Source organism: Bubalus kerabau, chromosome 6, assembly GCF_029407905.1.
Source record: "Bubalus kerabau isolate K-KA32 ecotype Philippines breed swamp buffalo chromosome 6, PCC_UOA_SB_1v2, whole genome shotgun sequence".
Lineage (NCBI taxonomy): Eukaryota > Metazoa > Chordata > Mammalia > Artiodactyla > Bovidae > Bubalus > Bubalus kerabau.
In genome coordinates, this window is record NC_073629.1 from 83,248,894 (window position 1) to 83,256,701 (window position 7,808).

General features: G+C 37.1%; 1 protein-coding gene across 5 annotated transcripts in view; it reads right to left on the minus strand.

Moving 5' to 3' along the window:
* Positions 1-7,808, minus strand: part of ATG4C (autophagy related 4C cysteine peptidase) — a 99,362-nt gene extending 91,554 nt beyond the window's left edge. For 2 of the 5 annotated variants that reach the window (XM_055585638.1, XM_055585635.1), the window contains exon 1: positions 7,661-7,808. The gene's annotated coding sequence lies outside the window, so the exon portion shown is untranslated. Of the gene's footprint in view, positions 1-7,613 lie in introns of all 5 variants that reach the window. The other 3 variants (XM_055585632.1, XM_055585639.1, XM_055585634.1) reach the window with 2 other exon arrangements.

The following is a 7,808-nucleotide window of genomic DNA, read 5'->3' on the forward strand; positions in this document are numbered from 1 at the left end:
AATTATTATGTCTACTTTAGTAGTTTTACTGATAACCAATTTTACAGGAAATCTATTAAAAAGTAGTTTAGTAAGAACTTAACTATATTTTAAATTGATAATATAATCACAGAAAAAATAATTCAAATAACTCTGAACATCTACTTTGACTATACATCTTTAGAGGGATATATTCCAAGGACATAAACTGGCAAAGAAATCTTTACTTGGTAAATCTGTTGTAGGAGGGAGTATCAGTATAGTAATTCCAAAACTAGTGTGTGTGTGTGTGTGTGTGTGTGTGTGGTATGTGTGTGTGTACTCGTGCGTGCATGCTTAGTCTCTCAGTCATGTCTGACTTTGCGACCCCATGGACTGTAGCCTGCCTGAGTCCTCTGTCAATGGAATTCTCCAGGGCAAGAATACTGGAGAGGGTTGCCATGCCCTCCTCCAGGCATATATGTGTGTAAGACAGAGTAAATATAAATGAGTAAATATATTAATATGGCTAAGAATCAGAATTCTCCCTGTAGGAAAAGGGAGACACAAATATAAACTGAGGGAAGGTAAAGTTGAGCTCTGTGGTTTTGAACTTGAAGGTATCCTATAAAATCATGATTTTTTTTATAACGTGTGTGTGTGTGTGTGTGTGTCCATTTAAAGGGCCCAAAAGCAACGATACTCCAGTAGTAATGAGTTTTTTCAATGCCCAAATTTTGGTTTCTAAGTACCATTTTCCACTAAAATGAACAAGGGTGCTGGAGGTAAAAAGGGTGGTAAAAGTGTTGATTCCAAGCCTCAAGCAGAGAATAGATAAGGTAAGCCTGCAACATTTATTGTACAAAAAAGGAAGAAGGTGCCCAAATACCAATATGGACATATACAAAGGTCACAGGAACTACTTTGAAGGGACTAATCAAATTTGAGATAACTCAATCATCAAAAGAGAATAATGCTAACATGGGCTTCTCTGGTGGCTCAGTGGTAAGAAACCACCTGTCGATGCAGGAGACATGGGTTCAATCCCTGATCCAGGAAGACTCAACATGCTGCGAGTAACTAGGCCTGTACACCACAACTACTGAGCCTGTACTCTAGAGCCCAGGAGCTGCAATTACTGAGCCCACGTGCTACAACTACTGAAACCTGTACACCCTAGGGCCCATGTTCCACAACAAGAGAAGCCTCTGCAATGAGAAGCCCACTTGGCAAACTACAGAAAAGCCTGCGCAGCAGTGAAGACCCAACACAGCCATAAATAAACTAAGTAATGTAATTATTTTTTAAAAGAATAATGGTAACAGATCATCACACTGGATAAATTTTTTCAAAAGGAATTGTTGGGTACACAGTGAAACTAAAAAGAAAAGGAGAAGGAATATATCTTCTTTCGAGAGATAGTCAACCAACACATGTAGATAGAATGAGAGAACTAGAAAACCATTATTTGCAAACCACCATGCCATGGTTGATTCAGAAAAGGCTCATCTATGGTTACTAAAACCACTGTTACAGAAAAAAGTTAATAGAAAACAGAATATCCAGTGATAAAGTAACACCTCCAGAGATTAATTATTAAATACAAAACAGAAAAGATATCTTTAGAATGTAGGAATCTGTCTCACCTAAGCGGTCAAGCTTAACATCACCAAAAACTTACAAATTATCATTATATTACTCTTGATGTAATCAAACGAAAAGTTTACAATAACTACCATATAATAACAATCTTAGGGGAAAAAAACACATAGCCTGAAACTGTGAGGAAACAATCAAATTTATTTTGTGAGACATTCTACATACAACTGGCCTGGACTTTTCAAAACTGTCAAAGTCTTGAAAGACCAAAAAAAGAAAAAGGAAGGAAGACAGGAGGAAAAAGATGAGGATTGTTCTAGATAAAACAGAGAGATGTGACAACTAAATACAGTTTATAATCTCCTCTTAAATTTAATATTTTTCTCCTGAAAAGTTATAAGGGAAATTACTGGAACATTTGGATAAATTTCAATTTTTTTCATATGGCCTGTACATTAGGTTAATATTATCAAATTAAATAGCATTATAGTTATGTTAAGAGGATGTCCTAGATCTTAGGAGATGCATGACAAAATATTTAGGAAGACAGTGTCATGATGTTTCTACTTTACTTCCAAATGGTCCAACAAGAAAAAAAAAGTGTGCATTTATGTGTGTGCTTCCAGGTGGCACTAGTGGTAAAGAATTCACCTGCCAATGCCAGCAGACGTAAAAGATGTGAGTTCCATCCCTGGGTTGAGAAGATCCACTGGAGGAAGAAATGGCAACCTGCTCCAGTATTCTCATCTGGAGAAACCCATGGACAGAGGAGCCTGGTGGACTATAGCCCAGGGGGTGACAAAGAGTTGGATACGACTAAAGTGACTAAGTGCATGTATGTGTGTGTGTGTGTGCGCACATGCTAGAGAAAAAGCAAACGAGCCATAATGCTAACAACAAGTGAATCTAGGTGAAGGATATATAGGTATTGTATTACTCTTTCAACTTTTTTTATAGGTTTATAACTTTCAAAAGAAAATAAGTTGGGGGAAAAAAGAAGGATGGAAATTAAACTGACGTTAGAGCAGCTGATCAGATTTTATAACATTTAACTACTTCTTCACCCTATCCATAAGACCTAAAAGCCAATAAAAGTTCAGAAAGGTTGGACTAAAAATAAAAGTAGTAATTTTAACAAATAATAAGTAATTACAAGCCAATCCATCGTTAATTTCCAATTATAGCTGTTGCTGTTGTTATTTAGTTACTAAGTCATATCCAACTCTTTTGCAACCCCATGGACCATAGCCCACCAGGCTCCTCTGTCCATGGGATTCTTCAGGCAAGAATACTGGAGTGGGTTGCCATTTCCTTCTCCAGGGGATCTTCCCAACTCAGGGATCAAATCTGAGTCTCCTGCATTGGCAGGCAGATTCTGGTGAGAATTCTGGGAAAGATGACATGTGCTAACTCATTTAGGATGAGTAACTGTGAATAAACAAAAGTTTTCTTATATTTTCCCCAAATCCAAATATGACTACCAAACAAGAGATCTAAAAAAGGAACTCTAAAATTAAAACATTGTTCAGAAATCCAGATGATCTCAGACACAACATCACTATAATGATAATCATAACAATAACAAAACAAACTCTGTACTGGGAATTTTGTTAACCTATGCACACATCCCATCTCATTTAATCTTCACAACAACTCTTTAAGCCAGGTATTATTGTTATACTCATTTTATAGATTTAAAAACTAACAAGGCTAAATGCTGCAAGATTATACTGCTACAAAATAGCAAAACACACCTTGAATCCAGGCAACCTGACTCCAAGCCCAAGCTTTTTGCTCTGTACTCTCTACAGCTTTTTACTATGAACTATAACTTTTAAATAACCAACTTGTATTGATCCAATATCTACCAAAAATTACATAAAGGAGTCATTTCAGAAAAAATCAAAAGCATTCCCTAAAACACTTTTATGTTTATATATACACCAACTGAAGTTAGAATTTAACCAGATGCCCAATTTATTGCCAAACCCCAAGTGAAAATAAAGATGATATATAGCTTTATTACTCAGTTATCTATTCATATATATGGTTGAATATGTTACATAAAAATTCAAAACAAATTCCAATATTTTTCCAAAGGCCTTCATCTAGAACTTCCTCCCTGCCCACTCAAGAAAAATAATACTGAAAAAACTTATTTCAGGTACACTATTTCTCAAATATACTTAAACAATGACATAAAAGGAAAAAAAGAATAATTAAGACATTAACCTTTAACACCGATGCCACAGTGAAAACAAAGCATGTCCCCCCCAAACCCAGTCATCTTACACTGTTTTCTGTTTCATGAATTGTACCACAATCCATCTAGTTACACAAGCCAAAAAATCTAGTGGTGGCCAGTGGCACCTTTCTCTCCCTCATTTCTCATACCCAATTAATCACCAAATTCCACACCTAAACATCTCTAAAACCCCTCCAGTTTTATCTTCACCATCACTTTGTCTAAGGTATTATCGTCTCTTATATGGCCTCTTCTCATCTACACTATCTTCTCTAAGTTTTTCTTCTGTATAACATCTAGTCTTTTTTCATAAAACTTAACAAACAACTGCACCTGTACCTTTTTTGATGGAATATTTATGTCTGCCTTCCCTTGTACATTTTGTGTGGTAGAGACACTACTTACTCATCACCATATCACCATGGCCTAGAAAAGTGCCTAGTAAATAAATATATAAATGCTAAATGATTGAATGCATGTCAAAGATTACAAACTTATTTAGAAATAGTCCCCAAAAATTAAGTAGTTATAAGGTTCACTAACCATTATAAGGGGTACTTTATTTCATCATTTCTAGATCACACATTGTTACGTTTCATTTTTTTTATTTTTATATCTTTAACTCCAAAACTGGATACATCTTATAGTCAACAATCTCTGTATGCTTAATTGGCAATCTTTTTCTTTCATAGCAGTTCATAAAATAATGGCACATCTTGAAATAAAATAAACAAGGGGGAAAAAACCTCATGATTTGATGAAACAGGTAAATCTGGCTCACTCAGTTCAAACCTGGTAGGCTAACCTCCCTTTTCCATTGGCTACTGTGCTACTGCCGTATTCAATAATTAACAGGGCCTACTGGTTCTTTCACCAACAGCTATCAAATCAATTCCTTTCCTTAAATCCCAGAATAATGACACAACACCTATCTAATTCCACGTTGCCTGCTGAGTTCTTGCCCTAGCTTCATTCATTTAAATATTTGCTTCAAATTCAACCAACACTGTGCACCTATATGCAAAGAAGTGAAGATACCAAACAGTCCAGCTATATGTGCTTTCCACTAATCTCTCTCTTATAATTCAGAATTTTGCTCATTTTATGCCTCAAACTGGAACTACTTTCCTCCCAATTTCTATCTACAAAATTCCTACTCAATACTTTAGCTCTAAATCATATTTCATGTTCATGAAATATCCCCTAGTTAATCTTTCAACCTTAACATTTTAAAACAGATGAAATCTAATGCATATTGGTTGGATTTTCTTTACCATTTGAGCCACAAGGGAAGCCCCCCATATTGGTTGTATTTTCTGTTTCCTGAAGGCAAGGTTTACATGTCATACAATTTGATAGAGTGTAAGCTCCCTAAAAGAAGGGATTTTTGTCTCTTTTGTTCACTGTTATATTCCCTGCACCTAGAAAGGTATCTGGTACATAATAGCTGCTTAGTATCTACTGAATTAATGCTCTCTAGTATGCAGTCAAGAAGCAACAGTTAGAATCAGACATGAAACAAAATTGGGAAAGGAGTATGTCAAGGCTGTATACTGTCAGCCTGCTTATTTAACTTAAATGCAAAGTACAGCCAAAGCTCCATTACTTTGGCCACCTGAAGCAAAGAACTGACTCATTGGAAAAGACCCTGAGGCTGGGAAAGATTGAAGACAGAAGGAGAAGAGGACACCAGAGGATGAGATGGTTGGATGGCATCACCGACTCGATAGATATGAGTTTGAGTGAATTCCAGGAGACAGTGAAGGACGGGGAAGCCTGGCATGTTGCAGACCACGTGGTCGCAGAGTTGGATACGACTTGGCGACTGAACAACAATAATATACTCCAGGGTACAGAACAAATCTTTGCAGCTGTAGTAAGAGGGAAGAGTCAAAAGGAACTGGACTAAATGAGTTGAACTCCTTGGGCTTCAGCTTCTTCATCTGCTAAATGTAAATAATACTCAATAGCACACTGAGTTGTTATAATGATTCAATGCAATAATGCTTTAAAGCATCTAGTACAGAGCTGAGGACAAGAGGATGCTCTCAGTAAATGTTTTGATGATAGTGTGACAACAGTTAAACAGTAAGAAGCATTCAATAAATGCCTATTAAATGAATAAAATCTCAGGAAAAATATTAAGTTTGAGCAATGTCTAACCTCATCATTTATTCAATAAAGAATTCATGAGTGAATTAATTCTGAAATATTATATGCACATTCACCCTCAATCTTAAGCATGGTTGAAACCATTTCTGATTAATTAGGAATAACCCCACCAAGTAGACAGTGTACAAGTATTAATATTTATACTTTACTGACACATAGAGATTATATTTGATTCCTAAAGAAGAACAATAATTTTATTATTAGAGTAGTAAAATACTGAGAATAAAAGAAAGCTGCAGTTACTGAAGTTACATGGTCCCCAGAAAGCCGAGAAGTACAAAAGTTTCTGTCTACAAAACACTAGTGAGTAATAAATTATATAAAGCAGTTTTACCAGCTCTATCAAAATATATATAAATATGTGATAAACAATCACAACAAATAAACTCTTCAATATATTTGCATTCAATTTTACAGGGGAAAAAAGAGGATCAGTTAAAATGAGCTTTAAACTCTTTTTACAAACCTATATTTCTTATATTGGCTACTTTTTAACTTTAAACAGTTCCCAGAATTTTACAGTGAGATTATTAATTCAACATAGCATCAGATTACTGAACTAATTAGAAACTCTCCCTTGTTCAGGGAAGACACTTTATTACTTTGTAAATTGGTATATACACAAACTTTTCCTTTCAAAGCTTTTCCAATCCCTCTGGGTACTTTCAATGACTCACGATCTAATCACCAATCATAAACAACAAAGGAGGAAAGAGCTATTGTGTCTATCTACTATTAATTGTGTTTATCTGCTATTAATTGACATAAAATCATCGCAAAAATTCCACTGGGGACGTATGTCTTGAGTAGGAAAAGAGAAAAAGATCCCATCTAAGTATTTCAGATACAAGGAGCTCTAGGAGGAGGTATTCTCCTCTAACCATGGGGTAGCAGTAACCCCTTGTGGGAAAATAATCAAAACAAACCGAAAACGTAAGCCAAAGAGATCTTAAGTATAAACTCCATAGAGTCACGTTTAGCTGATAGTTGACGTCTCTCGTATTCACCAGTCATCATAACGATGTATTTGAACCTCCAACCTACAAAAGCCCTGAGATGTGGATGGAGGTGGAAGGGTTGAGGATGAGTAGGAACCAAATAGAGTGAGTAAACTGTTAAGGTCTGGATGGAAAAGCATTAAGATATTCAGGCAAATGTATTAAGTGTCTGAAGCAGTAACAAAGGCCTAAAAAGGGATAAAGGAGTGAGGAATGAGAAGATTAAGATCTTGAGGATCTGATTTGGGGGGGAGGGTTTTCTTCTTCTTTTTTTTTATCGGAGAGAAATAGGGAAGGAGCTAAATAGATGCAAGAACTGAGGAGAAAAGAGATCGTGCCTGAAACACCTAAGAAACACCTAAGAAAACCCTCTAGAGGAGGGGAAACAGCTGCCCACAGGAAGGCTTACGGTTAGTTAGCGCTGGAGCCCAGGAAGGGCAAGGAGTCAGAAAAATGGTACCAGAAAGGAGAGATGAGGGTGACGCCAAAACCCTCAGAGAGCCGAAAAGGTTGGCCACAGCGTTTCCACTGAGGGCAAGACAACACCCGCCTCTTCCTCAAGGAACCCGATCTTTCGAGGGGACCAGAGACTCTCCTGAGGCTAGCAGAGTCAGGAGAAGAACCTCAAGTCGCTCCCTCACCAAAAAGAGAACTGGAGAAGTGTAAACAATGTGCAGGAGCCACCAACCGGGAAATATTCCAGCTCCAGCAGCAGCCGCCCCAAAAGCAGCGCGCATACAAGCCGACTCTCCGACCTCAGCGCCGCAGCCACAGGCACCTCGAGCTCCCCGGCCACCGTAGTCAGAGAAACGCCCCACCCCACCCCCTTCAAACCT